The following is a 19,989-nucleotide window of genomic DNA, read 5'->3' on the forward strand; positions in this document are numbered from 1 at the left end:
AGGCCAGGCAGAGTGGCTAATGGAGAGAGAATTACACAGACCTTTCCCCCATTAGCTTCCATTTACACCAGGAAATTCACTGTGAGTACAGGCCAGACATGACTTCCAAAGTAGATTAGGGTCTCTTTTTCTCCCCCTTTCCCTCTTTTAAGCTCACACGTGTGTGTGTGTGTGTGTGTGTGTGTGTGTGTGTGTGTGTGTGTGTGTGTGTGTGTGTGTGTGTGTGTGTGTGTGTGTGTGTGTGTGTGTGTGTGTGTGTGTGTGTGTGTGTTTTTTCCTACAGGTTTATTTTTTTTCCAGTAGGTGTGCTGATATAATTGGCGTAGGCTCAACTAACGTCTGGTTTACTTTGCATGAGGTGTCAAACAGGAAAGAAAAACCACCAAACAAACAACGTGTGACCCACACATAACCAATGAATATTCATAGAGATTCGATGCTCATGAAATGCACGAAGTGTAGGTGCAAAATCAACACATTCACATTTATGGTAAATGCATTTGCATAATCTATCAAAATTATTTACAGCGACCAAAAACCTGCCATATAAGATCTCTAATTACATAATAAAACCAATTTAGACATTAATATAAAAGTTCAATGTAAACAATTTCAGAGTGTTTAATATATTTCATACATAAGAAACAATTTCCATTTTAACCTTCATTCAAACCTTGCATGGATTCTCACTGTCTTTCGCCATTAGGGACTGTCAAATCAGATGTGACATCTCTGGGAGAAGGCAAATCCACAAGAATATTTAAATCATCCTTCAGTCTTTCAAGACCTGACTTGCCGGGGCCTGCCTTGCTAGCTGACGACTTTGACAATTAATTTGTGTCTAACAGATTACGGCATCAACCGTTCCAACCCCAATACGTACATAGGCATGCATCACTCCACACTGTGCCCATGTGTGGAGGAATCTAAGACTAAACAGGATATTCTGAATTAATACAAAAAAGTGTGGGTGTATCCAAGAGATACAGAAGAGAAGTCCGAGGGAGGGATTGCGGTGGCTCAGTCCCATCTGGTTTGTTTCAGAGGACAAGGACTCTCGTCATTCTCTGGAAGTTAATGATTTCTCTCGTCTCTCCAAGCTTAATTTGCTAAATGAATTCAGATATCTCTTCTCTGGGATAGCTGTATGAAGAGGAGAGTAGATTACCCCTTGACCTGAGGTACAAGCAATTAAAAAAGCGTCACGTCAGTCTGTCAAGACGAAACACAAAGGCTCAAGACACCTAACCCAGTTAGAGGGCTCAACTCTTTAATAAAGAAAGTTTGGTATACTTGTCAAGATTCTAATGGCTCCTGTTACAGTGGGTAATTGGGAATTAGGCTACGCACGTTGGGAATGAACATTCAGTCATCTGGTTCGCCCCACCAGAGAAATAGATGACAACACAATACCAGATTAATAAATAGTTCCCTCTTCCTAATGTTATCAGTTTATCAACTAATCCTTAATGTGATTATAGTATTAACCAATAAAACCTAAGTCAATAAACACATTTTAAGTATTTGTGAGCTATTAGCATTAATGCAGTCATTACTCTCCTGCTAATCAGACACGCAGACCTACAAGATTCAAACGTATGTAATCAACAGCCCAATTAAACAATTCAATCTCATCGTAACATTTTCTAGTGGGTAAATCTGGGGCATTTTGGATTGACGAGATAAGAAAGAGAAATGGATGGGATTGAGCAGCCTTGCTTTTTGGGGGGAGGAGGTGGAGGTGGTTAAGCATTGAGATAATTAGGGAAAGAACGTGGAAGAGAAATCAATCCAGTGTATTCGTTTGATGTGTTATCAGAGCCGGACTGTCTGCGGTGACGCGATCTGACTTATAATCGATACTGATTGTGCACTGGGGCTTTCCCTCACATGCGGTTACCGCTGCGCTCTTCTCTGCTGCAGTGGCTACTTTTCTGGCACATCAAAACCGGCAGTTGAAGTTTGTCATTATGCTTTAGGGGACCTCAGGATGTGGAGACATGCTTGGGCACTCTTGCAAACGCACATTTGGATGCAGATACTGTTGCTACAATAATACAAAGAATCTTGTATGGTTTCCTTTTTGCTGTAAGCTTCAAACAAAATTGTACACTGTAACAGTGATAAATGTTTGATTCTCTTAAAAAGCTGTAATACATACCGGAGCACAAAGTTCTGTGCAAAGTGAAGTGTAAAATTGGCAAATAGGATAAGCTGAAGGTCAAATCAATGGGCACCATCCTCATAATAGACCTCTGGTATGGAGTACAACAATGCAGAACTGAGCAATTTGTTGTTCGGGTGAACTGGATCTGTTGGCTCAACAGCAAACTTTAATGTCGCCCTGTTCCCCAGCTTCCTAAAAGGTGTACAATTTGAATCCTGTCTGTAAAGAAATGGAATTAGCCATGTCTGTGTCAGGGAACAGACTCGCAGAGAGATGGTGAGTACACAATCAAGTAGTTTATTTACAAGCTTTAGTGAACAAGGTGAGCATTTCAGCAAACATCAACTGATGAGAAGACAAAGAACAGTCCAAGGCCAAGTGACATGGTGACACACAGACAGACACACACACACACACACACACACACACAGAGACGGTATAATTTTCTTACAGGTATAGGAAGTGAACACAAGGGAGACCGGAGAGGGAATCCAAGGAGATGGCGACAGTCACAGAGGCAAGTCTCAGGCTGCGTTTACACTTGGCATTAACATGCGACCTGTATCCGTATATTGTCCACATACACATTGAAAAGGCATTGTAAACGCGCTTCTGATCAGAATGTTATCCGATCAGCAGGTCCAGGTTCGGAGGTAGTCGAGGACGCATTGTGATCGGATCTCAGTGTAATGTGCGAAGTACTGAAATGTTTGCCTTTGCACCCGAAAGTTGCAGAACCATTCATTTTCCTTAATGAACGCGCATTTTTCCCACCACAGCTGGCAACATTCTCGGACCCATACGTTTCGGCATCTATCCACATTAGTACCTGCAGCCTCTTCATCCTCCTCATTTTGCGAGATTTGTAAAATGTCCGACGACTGAAAACTGTTTTTAAAAGAAAACCCATCACTTCCGGTCAACTTTGCACCGGAGCCATCCTTCGCTCCGTGTCCTGATTGGCTTATGATCCGATCTGCTTGATCAGATCACGGTGTTCACATGTTAATGCCAAGTGTAAACGCAGCCTCACAGTTCAGATTATAATCCAGTACATCAGGTAGTCCTAGTCATAGTCCAAACAATCATGGAGCGTGTGGTGCAGGCTTTTTGGTGTAGAGCTGATGAGAGTGATTGATTGCAGGTGATGGTGTAATGTGTGCAGTTTGGAGCTGGGAAGGATTATGGGAACTGAAGTTCAGAGGTGACAGGTGATCTTGACAGTCTGAGTGGACTGCATCCTTTGGGCAGGAATTCTAGTGTTTTCCTTATTTTCTCATTCATTCTAAAAGTTGTATTGATTTAAAGTTAGAATCATTGACCAAAAAAACAAACAAAAAAAACCTCCAAGAATGCATAATGGGGATCAAAATGACCCATATTGAATTCAGTGTAATGAAATTATTTAAAGAAATTATTACACACACATGTTAAATCATTTTACTCGTTTACATTTTCCATTTTTCACTTCCCAGGTACATAAGCAATAACAATAAATTAAATATAACTAATTTTAACTAATTTTAACTAATTTTAACTCACTCTTTTCCTTACTGATTATTACTGACTTGTATTTTATCTGTATTTTTAATAATGCATTGCATTGTGCAATAGTCTGTAAACTTATACTCACAGATATGGCCAGCACAATTAGAGAACTAAATATTATCATTGAAAAAAAAACTCTGAAAGTAAATACAAAATTCCAGGGGAAGTGCATATGGGTCAATTTGATCCCCTTTAGACATGGGTATAGAAATGCAAAGGAAATACAAAAATGTATTATTATTTATTTTGAACCTTTGACCAGATTTTTTTTAAATAACATTGCTGAAACACACATGATTTATCAATAAACTCAATGATTTTACCAGAAAAATCCCCACCCAAAAAAACCCAAAAAAACAAACAAACTTTTATGAATAGAGTTAATTTTCAGGATGTGCGATTGGTTTAAGGATTCAATCCTGAAGCCAAGATATTCCCACAGCATTTTAACACGTCAGGCCTGCAAGATGACTGGATGTAGAAGAGATGTCTGGGTAAAATTAGTGTTTTATGCTTTTCGATCAATAGAATGACATACTTTTTTATAACCAGTTTACTCTGAGTGACAATATGATAATAAATTAAGAGGGAATTTTATGTATGTGACTGTCTCATCCTCCTTCAGGGGCAGAAATTTAAAGGATCAGTGGATCAGATCATTAAAATAAAATCCCCTCATCCCTGCTTGAGCTCCTCTTCATTCCTATTCACCCCATGCATGAAGGAAAGAGTTAATTACCAGGGTTTTAGTGATTGCAGTTGTGTAGCCCCATGCTAATGTCTTCCCCTGATCCTGCCATCTGTATCCCGTCAGTGCAGCAAATTACAACCATGAAAAGATAAAACACATAAAATATCGAAATGTTTACTAAAGTTAATAAATATTTGCTTGCTGTGTGCTGGCAAATATGGTCTCATTCCAATAGGTTGTGAGTTTTGTGATTGCTTTTTAAATGGGCAAACATCTAACATGCCTCACAAATATAATTCTTCCAACGAGTTTATGTTTGCATGAGCAAAATTTCTAAAACAAGCTTGAAGGGCAGGGTGGCTCTTTTGTAGGCTAAAGTGTACATTTCAAGCAAAGTCTTGCTACATCTGAAACAGATTCAACCTCTAAGTAAAGTATTGGAGATGTACAGTACACATCCAGTCGCTCATGGTTAGCTGTACCAAACAAACCTACTTGTCCAATTACCCTCTCTAATGCCACCGACGTCTCCATAGTCAGCCCATTTGTTCACTTCACACAGCCGGTCCTGATGGGAGATTAGGCTTGAATAATAACCCAGAGTTGAGGCCATCTATATTCCATTCCAAAAGGTCCACATCCATTTTCCCTGTTGCTGGGCTAGGGTAAGCCCTGGGGGCTGTGAGTTGTGTTTATACTGATGTAGCTGTCCCTCGCTTCATTATTAGAGTCCTTTTTCCGATGACATTTCCAGTAAGAGGAGCCGTCTGTGGACATTCAGAGGATAGGAGAAGAATATGACTTGTTTAAGGTTTCAGTTAGGAAAATAGGCAATGAGTCCATATATCTGTAATGATAGATATACAGAGAGGAATTTATGCCCAGATGTTTGGGTGCTTGAGCGAGCTTTTATATTTGTGGGCATCTGCACTCCCTTACGAACGAACGTGCTGGGAACGTATAATGCGCTAGACGATGGCTTTTATGCAAACTCCTTTCAGAAACGAAACTGCAATTATCCTGCTGTAAAACAAAGGAAGTTCCCATGTCTTCTGTAATGATGCGGCGGCTATTTTCAGGACCGTCTGAATTAGCGTAGGGCGATCTGAGACTCCTCTACTTCGTCACTACCTTTGGAGGTGCATGTTAATGTGGCAGGCAAGCACCAGCCCTCTCAATCTCTCGCTGTGTTTCAAAATCCACTGCAAGCAAACTTGCATCTGTCTTGCTTTATATTTCGCCCAAGGTATTTAGCATCTTGCCTTATACTTGCATCATCACTCTATTGCACACTCTCTCTCTCCCTCTAATGCTCTCTCTCTCTCATCTTTCACACCAGTATTCAGATCGTATTCATCAACCTCTGTGAGTGGCTCTCCATGCAGATAACAATGGGTATGTTGGGAGTTGTGACATCAGACTATTGTTAAGTTCTTCTTGCAAGGTGACCTCCATCCGACCAAAAGGAAAATCTGCACAATAGAGCTGTCTGCAGTTAAATAAACAATTGTATTTCCGAGCTGTTTCACTTAAACAAACAATGGGGGTAACATTTTATTCTCGCTTTCTTACTATTTTGAGGTTTGTGAGTAGGGTTACCAACGATTCCGTATAATAGGGAATCGTCCCGCCGTATTTATGGCATCAATGATGTGTAGGTATGAAAGCCATACGGAACGCAGTTTGTTCCGTATTATCAGGCATACGCTCTAAATTGAGAATAAATCATTCCTGTGAGACAAATCATTGTTCACTTGCAAACATAGCCATTTGAGGAAGGCTTTAAGACCCAGCAGAATCCTCTACCAGCTGGTCGCTCCCGCTTCACATTGAGAGGGGACTCGCGCTATCGGCAAATCCCTTATTGCACTGCCCGCGTTTTGATTTCGGCAAATCAGTTTGAGCGAATCCAAACAATGTGATTATTGTTCATTGTTCATAGTCCAACGTTCACAATCTCCCGACATATTGTATTGGACATGCAATCTCCCTGAGGGAAGACGTGATCAAAAAGCGAGGTCGTCTTTCACTAGCCCATTGTAAGTTAATGTTGTTAAATAGAGAAAAACATTTTACATTTAAGTAACTTGTAGCGTATTCTTGGACCTGATTATTGAAACACAAAATAACTAATACATTCTTAAGCAGCAAAAGCAGCCCATACTAATTCTCTAAGTTCTCTTTATCTGAAAAATATATAATGCATTTTCACTTATTCATTTCATAGGATAGGCCAACATGCTTGCAACAACATTTAGTTCAAAATTTTAAGTGCCGTGTACTTATCCATTGGTGTAGAATATAGGTACAATTCAACAATACAATACTTGAACACAGAGCCACATTATATCTATGAGATTAAACCATATAGGGTCTTACATTTGTTTTTATTAAGGATGAGAATATAGAAGGATATTGAGATATCTTTAATAGTTTTGGAGTTACAGGCACGCAAACTTTGGTAAAATACTATTTATGGCACTGTTTGTGGCAGGAATGTTCAATTGTGTTGATAGAAGAAAACAAGATACATTTCTAGTTTCAACATTATTTGTTCTTCAGAAAATGTGCAACCATTGAAAATGTGTACCAATTTTCTCATGGAACCACACTGAGATCTCTATATCTCTGGAAATTAACATATTGGGCATTACAAATTAAGAAACCAAAAGAAAAGTTATGAATTAGTAAATATACATCCATCACATTTAATATTTTGGCTATCTTCTTCATTTATGTTTGTCTTTCTTCAAAAAAAAAAAAGAAAAAAAAAAGAAAAAATCTAAAATTTGAGCTGGGAAAGTTTATTTATGTCTGAGAACCTTTTATAGACATACTTAACTGCAGATACTGAAATGGCATGCACTGTGTGGTACAGAACAAATATGTGTCCCTTACTCTGTCCCTTATTTTCCTATAAAGAACCACGATTGTCCCTTATTTCCTTTCCAGAAGTTGGCAACCCTACTCGTAAGGTGCATTATTTCCGCAAAATACCTTTCAGAGGGCGGATTTAGGTTCTAATTATGATATTAGGCATAATATTATATTTGATTAACAGCTGTTCAATACTGCTGACATCCAGCGAGATGTAATATTGAGCAGTCTCACCTCCTTCACTTCTCCCTGAACTCGCTCGATTTATCAGCAATGAGCCTGTAAACAAAACAACTTTAATCTCGAATTCAAAGGTAAGCTAGTTCATTGGATTCACAACCTCAAATGATTTCCATTTGGAACATGATGGAGCTACATACGGTCCTGTAACAGCTCGCATGGCATTCAAAATGTGCGAGATTACACTGTCCCCCAGCCTAATGAAGATGCAGTGTGTTGGGCTGTTTCTCTCTCCCATGAGCCCTTGGCAAATAGCTAAATGGCATCTGATTAAAGACCCTGCATCAAAGGCAACCTGCCAATAAAAATTCACTTTGACCCTAAATGATCCAAATGAGCAGAGTCATCTTAGGTTTACTGCACACACGGCACAATCATCTTAGGTTTACTGCAATGCAATGGGCATGATTCAAATCTATTCGTGCTGACGGAGACTTGGCAGGTCAAGACGATCTAAATGTACTGTTTTTCTTTTGCGTTAAGTAATGTACTGTAGAAAATGCAGGTGGAATTTTGATGCTGAAAGCAAGCAGGGGTAAAACTTCAAGTGTTGGAGGAAGTGCCTTCTTCAAAAGGCCAGATATTGTTCTCTTTTCTTTTGTGAAGTTAGATCATCCAGCAAAGTTTTGTCAGAAACAACCTTAAGCTATACAGAAAGAGTGACTTGTTGTGGTTATAGCAACCCTGTATCACATGAAATACGTTCTGAGGAAACTATTTTGCAAATCGCAATTACGTTACATGCCAACATATAAGCAGTGCTATTACGTTGGTCCTTAACCTAATATAAGCAGTGCTATTACGTTGGTCCTTAACCTAATATAGCCAATCTATTGCAGTGCTATTACGTTTGTCCTGAACATAATACATCCAAAGCAGGTTTCCATAGCAGCTAATGCTGTTCATTTTGTTTAAATTATTTACTCCCTTTTTTCTCATTGGGCTACAAAATATTATCTATGCCAGGGCGAGTCAAATGGCGGCACCCAGATAATTTTTATCTGGCCCTCCAACTGGTTTTTGATGTTTAAAACCCCTCGCAATCTGATATTAAAGTCCCCGCAAAGGTTTAGCGCGTTCAGCGGTGAGTTTAACAACGCACGTGATCATTCAGCGGTGAGTTTAACAACGCAGCGGTGAATTTAACAACACTCAACTGCAGGTAAAACGGCATTCAGAGGTGAGTTTGACCAAAGCAACCCTCAACTGCAGGCAAAACGACATTAAAAGGTGAGTTTAACAACGCTCTAAGACGCTTGCAGTTGCAAGTAATTGCAGTTTTAGCGTTTTCTTGTCATAGGTAGGACACTGCTTTAAGAAGCTGGATAACGTATTTTTATCGGAGGTTTGATTAAAAACTGTTGAGTCAGGACAATAAGTTGTGTTTAGAAACTTTAGATTTGTAAGGTGGCCATTTCTTATGACTATAAATAATAGAAGAAATTATAAAAATATAGCTTTCTGCACATTTGGTGCAGAAAGCTATATTTTTATAATTTCTTCTATCATTTATCGAGAAGAAAAGCTGTGTAATCAACATTTATTCACGAGATCATATGTATTTTTATGTAATTTTTTATGTTATTATTTCGGTCTTATTGGCAGGGAAGCTGGATTGCTTTGCTGTTTATTGATATTTTTAAAATTATATTTTATCAGTAGGAAATCGCGCTGAAGAAGTCTCGTTCCGAACACATCGCGATATTTGGCATCAGTTCACGTGTGTCAGATGTTGGTAAGTAAGTACCTAAATACGCTGTCCTAATAATGTGTGATATAATGTCTTTTCTGTTTGTCGATATTAATCTGCCATTATATCTGCCATCTCCACGGAGACTTTGCGTTTCATTGCTTTCTAATTCAAAACAGGGTGATTAACACTGCCTGTCACGTGACGTGCTATAGGCCTAGAGATAATCATATCAGATTAAAAATAGTACAATTAGTTCCAAAGTTGTATTTGTAGTAGAAGCACAGTAAAAACAACACTTACCATGCTTTTATCACAGTAACATTAGTTTTACTGTGATAAGTGTAGTAAAAAGACAGTAATCACAAAACTTGCCATGCTTTTACCACACTATTTGTAGTTTTAATGTGGTACTTATTGTAAATGCACAGTAACCACAACACTTACCATGCTTTTACCACAGTAACCACAACACTTACCATGCTTTTACCACAGTAACCATAGTTTTACTGTGATTGATTTAGTAAAGGACAGTAATCACAAAACTTACCATGCTTTTACCTCAGTATTGATATATAAGTGATATTTGTTGTAAATGCATATTAACCACAACACTTGCCATACTTGTAAGGCTTTATAATGTAACATCCAATATTTGTAAGGTATATCAGTACTTTTTCCTTTAAATAATCCTATATATTATACATAATGATATTTTCTTTTCTCTTTTTTCAGCTGAAAAGACCAAAAGGGCCTTTCGGACTCAGTCAGCCCATTATTGTTGGAGGAGAAGTAAACGGATTGACAGCTGCAAAGGCAAATATTCGCAATGGTATGTATGTGTTGGTTTTAACCCTAAATCAAACATTTTATCAAGCATTTGTTGTTTCTTAAAACTTTTCTCACAAAACCCATAGCCCAATCAGTACAAATATAGACTGAAAGTCTTAATAATTCACAAGATTTAACAAGTTGTCAAATTCGTACGATACTCCTACATATTTGTATACTCGTACACAATCCTGCAGCTTTTACTCCTAGTGCTGTCATTGGCTACTGCCTCAGTTCCTGTACATATTTATCGCGATATTTGTAAATCAGTTGCGCCACTTTTTGGAAAGTTGTCGGATATCACACACACTGTCAGAAAGTTTATATTAATTGCAAATTGGTCCCCGTCTGTTTATGTTCCAGTGATACATGATGTCTCTCCACACCTCATAACCTACCTCTGTTTGCAAGAGTGGAAAAGCTTATCTGACTTGTCACATGACATCAGATACTCGATTATTTTGTCATAATCAGATCAGTTACACTGCTGATAACTGTCCCGTTTGCATGTAAATCATTTTCATGATTATTGCTTGCTATTAAAGACATACTTTTATTCATAGAAATGCCCACATTTTAGTGAACTTAATACATAAAAATGCTTTTAACATTTAATTATGCAACACTCTTTACAGAAAACATATCCTACAGTTATAAACTGACTATTTGCAAGTAATGTATTAAAATTACCTTCCTTTCTGTTTTGCAGGATTACTTAGTCCTTTTTTTTAAAGCTCTACCAATATCAAACTCAACCCTCACAAGAGGTACTAGTGAGTCGCAGCAAATCTTGCCGTGATCAGCCCTTCCCAGGTGAAGTTTCTAAATATATCAGTATTTACTCATCAAATGTTCTCTCCTGAATCATATGGTAAATTAACTTATATATAACTGTCTTAATTTATGTTTTTAAAGAACAATAGTAATTGCACATAGAGTAAGTAGAGACTTTCTTGTTTTACAGCAGAGAAGGAAGACCAGTCCTTATATCAACGCAAGCTAATCGAATAAGTCCTTTGTTTCGGGTGAGGAAGGAACATCTGGTGCCCAAAGACGACAGAAAAGTGCGCGAGTCCATTGGTATGTATTGTATTGAAACAAGGCTGTAATATGTTGTACATAATTTTGATGTTGACAAATTTACATTGTACAGGTTATCACTTGGTTTTTGATCATGTGAAGCTCTTGAAACAAGTGACAGAAGAGTATGTTGTCTGGATAGAAATCAAGCATCACTGGCAAAGGCTCAAAAGAGACCATGCCTTTCTTAAAAATCTTTTAAAATATGTTGCTGTTGATATGGGTAAAACTGTTTTTGTTCAGTACTATATATATATATATATAGTATATATATATATATATATAATACTTCAATGTGTATATTATATAATGTACTGACTGCTGCTTTGTAAATTTCTGTAAGGAACAGGCAACTCTGGCTCTTTGCATTCTACTTTTTGAGGTTAGTTAAGAGTTAACCTCCAACCCTAATCGAGCACATCTGAAAATTTTAACCAAAGTCTTCAGGTTTACTTCTAGACAATAGGCAGGATGGTTTGAGGTCGGAGCTAAATGTGCAGGACAGTGGACGCTGAGGGCCAGAGTAAACCATCACTGCTTTAAATAACGCAGAACATAAGCTGACCTGACTGTCCATTAAACAACTTTATTTGAATGGTTTCTGTTTTTTGTTTTACTTTCAGACCAGGACTGGAGAATGCCTGACAATGGGATATTGAGACTTCTTTCTTCTGGTTGAGAAAAAGCTACACCACATCAGTGATCACATCTTCTGTTCTTCAACTGAACAAACTATTTAGACAAGGAAGAAGAACACGATAGAGACATACAGGGAAGAGCAAGAAACCAGTTTAGCTGTGATAATGATTCATTATTTTCCAACACAATATCAAATCTGTTTTCTGTAGGTGACTGAATATGATTCTCTGGCACTCGTTTTGTGGCTTCAGCAGCTGTGAATGGATTCATATAATGTTAATGTATTTTTGAAGACACATTTTTATTTATCTTGAATCTCATTTGTCTTTATGCTACTTTATCAACTTTATGCTTTGTTCTCCAATAAAGTGTTGTTTAATAAAGTATAGTGACTATTGTGTATTGAAAGTGGTGTTTGGTACAGTAAATATACATTTTTATTTGAGAAATTTTAATTTCTTATTTCTTTAAAAATAACTACATATAATTAATAACTTATAAATAATTACATATAATTAATGACCATGATTCTTTTACTTGGGACATAAAAATTTAGATCTGGTTAACCCGTATGGTGTTCGGGTCTGTTGGACCCTTTTTCATTTTTTATCAAAAGAAAAATGATACAATTAATTCTTTTTTCAAACTGAGACTCATTGGCCTTGGCTCATTTTCTGTGAGGAATATATCAGAACACATTTTCAATGACCACACACTGTACACCCCCCCTACACATTTATATTACACACAGGATGTTCGGGTCCACTGGACCCGGGGCTAATAAAAGTGTAGAAATTGTAGGTCCTGTGTACCTTTACTCTGTCCTCCTCCTGTCAGGGCTTGCTGTTAGTGTGTGTATGTTCTTGTATATGGTTTATGAGGACACAAATGTGTATAATGACATGGGTATTACAACGTAAATATGGTTTATGACGACATCTGTGTCCTCATACTAAAACATACTAAATGGTGTTTTTTGAAATTCAAAAAATGCCAAAAGTTTTCTGTGATTGGTAGGTTTAGGGGTAGGGTTAGTGTAGGGGGATAGATTATACAGTTTGTACATTAGAAAAACCATTATGCCTATGGAGAGTGACCGTACACCACATATCCAAGTGAGTATGTGTGTGTGTATGTGCATGTGTATGTGTGTGTGTGTGTGTGTGTGTGTGTGTGAGTGTGTGGGTGTGGGTGTGTGTGTGTGTGTGTGTGTGTGTGTGTGTGTGTGTGTGTGTGTGTGTGTGTGTGTGTGTGTGTGTGTGTGTGTGTGTGTGTGTGTGTGTTGTGGGTGTGTGCATGAGTGTGTGTGAGCGTGCGTGTGAGAGATTGTGTGTAAGGGTGAAAGAGTGCAAGAGTGAGTTTTGTGTTTCTACTCCTGCCATTCCCACACGAGGTTGCAATTCTTAAATGTGATCTAATAAAGGTAAAGAGAAAATATTAACCATATATGTTGTTTATATTGCTTGTAATTTGGATGAAGTAAACATCTGTTGAGTATTTTAACATAACATTTTTGATTGTGTTGAAATAAAAACCCCAAAATGCAGCGGGTCCACCAGACCCACGAACACTGGCTGAGTAACAAAAATATGAACACCACACAAGGGTTAATGATATTTGGGACAACAATGCAACAAAAGTTGCACATACATGCATCTATGCCAGTTTGCAGTGAAATAAAAGGAAGCTATGTGAATAACAAGGCTGCAGTGGGCTATCTTGCTATAAATACTTAAAGCTTAATTGAAGATGATCCATGTTGATCATTCTAGTATACTCTATATAGTATACTCTATATATCACTGATGTCAGGAATATAAGCAGCAAGAGGCGGTGAAAAGGAAATGTTGGCACTGTTTTTTTTGTTGTTTTACTGAATGGTGCATTATCCTTGTGTAATAGTAATAGTATGTGTAGATCTGTGTAGATTATACTGTCCTTCCACCCCCAGGGCCCCAGCAACGGCCCCCAGAAGAGCAAACAAATGCACATTTCAAATGGCTGTAACTCAAAGTCCGGTTAGTGTATCAAAGAGAAAATTGGCTGGACAACTGCTTATACTATGTTTAATAAATAATGTTGGCCACAGTTTTCAGACATATATGGAAAGCTGGCATAAAGGTTATTTTTATAGTGCTCACAGTAAAATATCAAATTTCAGCCTGTCCCTCATATATGTCATAAAGGTTTGCACAATAAACAAATTTAGATATCCAGTCGTCCATTAAATATATTATTTATTTAACATTTATTGTTTTATTACTAAACGTTTTAAACTACATTACCCACATATCTCTGTCATTCTATCAGTGGAACAGGAAGCATTGTATTGTAGTTCATTGAAATGTGCAGACATGCTTAGGGTTAGGGTTAGGATCTCGGTAAAGGAGTAATTTCTCACAACATAGAGACACTTTATAGTTAGCTTAATGTATAACTAACGTAATAATAACACCAAAACATACTTTGTAACATGAACCGCCGTTTTATATGGTTTAAACGATTGTCCAATCACAGCGAGTTCTGCGATAAAGTCACAGCCAATACAAACCCAGCTGAACAGATGCGTCACACTTACATGCCCATTTATGGTAAACGATGACAGATCTCTTCTGGTTCCGGCTGCAGGGATAGATACCTTAAATATTTTATATTTAGGCTGTTAAACATGCATTCCTTCTAATTAAATTATAAAACTCATATTTAAAAACAAAAGACTCCTTTGTGTGGTTACCATCCAAAAACGAGTTCACATGATCAATGACACAAATTTGCTTAGACTGATGCATAAATACATTTGAAAGGGAAACTTTTTTCTAAGCAATGTCCTACAGCAGGGGTAGTTTTGCAGTATTTTAATTAAAAATAATTACATGTACTAAAGTGCTTCTAACATGTACAGTGTATGTATAGTATATTAAAGGTATATCAGTTATATTCAAATAAATGTAGCAAAAGCACAATGAATGGACACCATTTTGAAAGCTTATTCCAATATTTAATGTCAAACTGTTTAAAGACAAATGTAGTGCCAAAACTACTGCACAACAGTATAAAAATCAGTTAATTAAAAATTTCCAGATACAGGAGCAATCTATTATAGTGACACATACATTAACGTTAAAAAATTGCTATGATGAAGTTATATATTTACAAACCAAGAGATGATATTCAACTTTGTTATGTGAACATACATTTGTTTCTTCGCTTTAAAGAACAAATAGGCAAAAACATAAGCACAACATTGTACATTCTCAACTTTCATTCTATATCCTTGTGATTATTGGTCACTTTTATTGTAACTATGCAATGAATATGTCCTTTAGCAAAACACCTGATGAGCACTGACACTTTTTTGAAAAAGGCATTAGGCAGACATCAAGTACAGTTTATGAAGCTGAAAAGAGAAAACAAAATGCTTTTTACAATATGGAAAAAGATAAATCACTATTTTCAATATTGGTTCTGCATATCAAAGAGATCCTGAGGAGGAGTGGGACTCCACATGAAGACTTTCAGAAACTGTGACAGAGCAAAGGGTGCACCTCGCTGGACACATCCTACACATGCCCAAACAACAACACCCAAACACAGTGATGAAGTGGACACCACCAGGAGGATGCAGGAGACAGGTAAGACCAAGGAAGACATGGAGACAGATGTTTCACGAAGACCTGAAGACTGTCAGTGTCCCATGGGAAGATGTGAAGAACTTGGCCACGGATCGAATACGTTGGAGGACAGTTGTTGCCCAATGTGCCCAGCACAGCACTTGATGACGTTGTGAGTTTATCCATTAACTGTGGGATATTTTTCTGTGAAGAGTGTTGCATAATTAAATGTTAAAAGCATTTTTATGTATTAAGTTCACTAAAATGTGGGCATTTCTATGAATAAAAGTATATCTTTAATAGCAAGCAATAATCATGAAAATGATTTACATGCAAACGGGACAGTTATCAGCAGTGTAACTGATCTGATTATGACAAAATAATCGAGTATCTGATGTCATGTGACAAGTCAGATAAGCTTTTCCACTCTTGCAAACAGAGGTAGGTTATGAGGTGTGGAGAGACATCATGTATCACTGGAACATAAACAGACGGGGACCAATTTGCAATTAATATAAACTTTCTGACAGTGTGTGTGATATCCGACAACTTTCCAAAAAGTGGCGCAACTGATTTACAAATATCGCGATAAATATGTACAGGAACTGAGGCAGTAGCCAATGACAGCACTAGGAGTAAAAGCTGCAGGATTGTGTACGAGTATACAAATATGTAGGAGTATCGTACGAATTTGACAACTTGTTAAATCTTGTGAATTATTAAGACTTTCAGTCTATATTTGTACTGATTGGGCTATGGGTTTTGTGAGAAAAGTTTTAAGAAACAACAAATGCTTGATAAAATGTTTGATTTAGGGTTAAAACCAACACATACATACCATTGCGAATATTTGCCTTTGCAGCTGTCAATCCGTTTACTTCTCCTCCAACAATAATGGGCTGACTGAGTCCGAAAGGCCCTTTTGGTCTTTTCAGCTGAAAAAAGAGAAAAGAAAATATCATTATGTATAATATATAGGATTATTTAAAGGAAAAAGTACTGATATACCTTACAAATATTGGATGTTACATTATAAAGCCTTACAAGTATGGCAAGTGTTGTGGTTAATATGCATTTACAACAAATATCACTTATATATCAATACTGAGGTAAAAGCATGGTAAGTTTTGTGATTACTGTCCTTTACTAAATCAATCACAGTAAAACTATGGTTACTGTGGTAAAAGCATGGTAAGTGTTGTGGTTACTGTGGTAAAAGCATGGTAAGTGTTGTGGTTACTGTGCATTTACAATAAGTACCACATTAAAACTACAAATAGTGTGGTAAAAGCATGGCAAGTTTTGTGATTACTGTCTTTTTACTACACTTATCACAGTAAAACTAATGTTACTGTGATAAAAGCATGGTAAGTGTTGTTTTTACTGTGCTTCTACTACAAATACAACTTTGGAACTAATTGTACTATTTTTAATCTGATATGATTATCTCTAGGCCTATAGCACGTCACGTGACAGGCAGTGTTAATCACCCTGTTTTGAATTAGAAAGCAATGAAACGCAAAGTCTCCGTGGAGATGGCAGATATAATGGCAGATTAATATCGACAAACAGAAAAGACATTATATCACACATTATTAGGACAGCGTATTTAGGTACTTACTTACCAACATCTGACACACGTGAACTGATGCCAAATATCGCGATGTGTTCGGAACGAGACTTCTTCAGCGCGATTTCCTACTGATAAAATATAATTTTAAAAATATCAATAAACAGCAAAGCAATCCAGCTTCCCTGCCAATAAGACCGAAATAATAACATAAAAAAATACATAAAAATACATATGATCTCGTGAATAAATGTTGATTACACAGCTTTTCTTCTCGATAAATGATAGAAGAAATTATAAAAATATAGCTTTCTGCACCAAATGTGCAGAAAGCTATATTTTTATAATTTCTTCTATTATTTATAGTCATAAGAAATGGCCACCTTACAAATCTAAAGTTTCTAAACACAACTTATTGTCCTGACTCAACAGTTTTTAATCAAACCTCCGATAAAAATACGTTATCCAGCTTCTTAAAGCAGTGTCCTACCTATGACAAGAAAACGCTAAAACTGCAATTACTTGCAACTGCAAGCGTCTTAGAGCGTTGTTAAACTCACCTTTTAATGTCGTTTTGCCTGCAGTTGAGGGTTGCTTTGGTCAAACTCACCTCTGAATGCCGTTTTACCTGCAGTTGAGTGTTGTTAAATTCACCGCTGCGTTGTTAAACTCACCGCTGAATGATCACGTGCGTTGTTAAACTCACCGCTGAACGCGCTAAACCTTTGCGGGGACTTTAATATCAGATTGCGAGGGGTTTTAAACATCAAAAACCAGTTGGAGGGCCAGATAAAAATTATCTGGGTGCCGCCATTTGACTCGCCCTGGCATAGATAATATTTTGTAGCCCAATGAGAAAAAAGGGAGTAAATAATTTAAACAAAATGAACAGCATTAGCTGCTATGGAAACCTGCTTTGGATGTATTATGTTCAGGACAAACGTAATAGCACTGCAATAGATTGGCTATATTAGGTTAAGGACCAACGTAATAGCACTGCTTATATTAGGTTAAGGACCAACGTAATAGCACTGCTTATATGTTGGCATGTAACGTAATTGCGATTTGCAAAATAGTTTCCTCAGAACGTATTTCATGTGATACAGGGTTGGGTTATAGAGTGCTGAGAAAGCAAGTGTTTTTGTCTGAGCGTGAGTGAGACGAACTCATCTCTTTGATATGAAAGGATCAAAGGCCCTCACAGACTGTTCTCCTGAAATAATTGATGTGAAGAAAATCGATTAATTTGTTTACCCTCAGCCTTCACAAATATGCCTTTTATACAGTAGCCAGAGCTTAGAATCCTTCGCTAATAGATGTGGTCAATCATGGCTAAAAGCTGCTTATGGAGCGAACAAGACTGCATCTCTATCATTTCTGGTGATAATAGATACCATATTCCACATCTCTGCCGAGACATTACAAATAGGTTCAAGGCTCTATGTGACAGACTACTCTTGTTCCCAATGGACAACCCGCTCTGCCCCATGAATCAATCAATGTGTATATTTCTATTAATTGTCCGCTGGGCCTTCACCAAGGGGTCAAAGTTTGGCTGTTTAATACGGTCCAGTTAGCCACTGTATATCAGTATACTGTTTAAAAGTTTGGGGTGGGGTGGGGTGGGCGACATGGCAAAAATATCATATCACAATTTTATCACGATTCTTTTTCATGTTGGTTTTACTATTTTGCGAGTGAATGAGCATTCCAGGCAAACTAATGTCCCTATTTTAAAAACAAAGCCTTACAAGGTAACAAAATATAAATGGCAGACATTTAGGCCAAAGTGGCAAAGATAAAAATCTTTTCACAAACTCTGGTACGGGCACCGGCACAGACACCGGCACGGGCATGGACACCGGCACGGACACATCGACACCAGCATCGGATACACGGGCACCGGCACAGCACAGACGCATCGAAACCGGCATCGGACATGCGGGCACCGGCACAGACACACCGGCAAGGACACCGGCACGGACACACAGGCACCGGCACGGACAAACTGGCACGGGCACTGGCACGAGCACGGACACATCGACAACGGCATCGGACACATGGGCACAAACACCGGCACGGACACACTGGCACGGATAACGACACGGACACAGACATTGGCACAGACAAACCGGCACAGATACCGGCACGGAATGTTTCCACGATTTTATCACGATTTATTTTACATTTACATTTTACATTTAGTCATTTAGCAGACGCTTTTGTCCAAAGTGACTTACAAATTAGGACTAAATTAAGCGAGTCATCGTGAAGAGGCAAGAAACAATGCAAGAAGTGCTCAAAATACGAAGTTCAGGCATTGTTCAGAGTAGCATAAGCCCGATAAGTGAGGATTTAAAGGAAAAAGGAGATCTATTTTTTATTTATTTTTAATGAGGTTAAGTGCTCACGGAAGAGATGAGTTTTCAGCTGTCTTTGAAAGTTGCCAGGGATTCTGCATTTCGGATGAGGGTGGAGAGAGCATTCCACCAGCATGGAACTGTGAATGAGAATGTTCTGGAAAGTGATTTTGTGGCTTTCTGTGATGGAACCACGAGACGTCGCTCGTTGACCGATCGTAGGCTTCTGGTAGAGATGTAGGCTCGTAGGAGTGAGTGAAAGTAGGAGGGAGCTGAGCCTGTGATAGATCTGTAAGCAAGCGTCAATGCCTTGAACTTGATGCGAGGGGCGAGTGGTAGCCAGTGCAGAGAGATGAACAGAGGAGTGACGTGGGCCCTCTTGGGCTCGTTGAAGACAAGACGAGCTGCAACATTCTGAATCATTTGTAGAGGTTTAGTTGATGTCCAGCCAGAAGAGCACTGCAGTAGTCAAGCCTAGAAATGACCAGGGCCTGGACGAGAAGTTGTGTTGCATGCTCAGTTAGGAAAGGCCTGATGATGTTGTGCAGTGCAAACCTGCATGATCGAGCTGTCTTTGAAATGTGATCTGTGAAGGTCAGCTGGTCATCCAATATTACTCCAAGATTTCTGACCGACCTTGATGGGGTGATTGATTATGAATCTAGCTGGATAGTGAAGTTGTGTT

At 38.1% G+C, this 19,989-nt stretch overlaps 2 long non-coding RNA genes across 3 annotated transcripts; one reads left to right on the forward strand and one right to left on the reverse strand.

Moving 5' to 3' along the window:
• Positions 1-9,129: 9,129 nt before the first annotated feature.
• Positions 9,130-12,146, forward strand: LOC311095287. 2 transcript variants are annotated; one of them, XR_014608808.1, is made up of 5 exons: positions 9,130-9,258; positions 9,949-10,045; positions 10,754-10,857; positions 11,009-11,124; positions 11,748-12,146. It is a non-coding gene; the product is annotated as an uncharacterized lncRNA (long non-coding RNA). The 2 variants fall into 2 exon arrangements; XR_014608809.1 differs by having other exon boundaries at positions 11,012-11,124.
• A 2,575-nt stretch (positions 12,147-14,721) lies between these two features.
• Positions 14,722-17,231, reverse strand: LOC311095424. The gene is made up of 3 exons (XR_014608830.1): positions 17,000-17,231; positions 16,213-16,309; positions 14,722-15,578 (listed from the first exon to the last, which is right to left on the reverse strand). It is a non-coding gene; the product is annotated as an uncharacterized lncRNA (long non-coding RNA).
• Positions 17,232-19,989: the final 2,758 nt, after the last annotated feature.

This window comes from Abramis brama (genome assembly GCF_963993115.1).
Source record: "Abramis brama genome assembly, chromosome: 13".
Lineage (NCBI taxonomy): Eukaryota > Metazoa > Chordata > Actinopteri > Cypriniformes > Leuciscidae > Abramis > Abramis brama.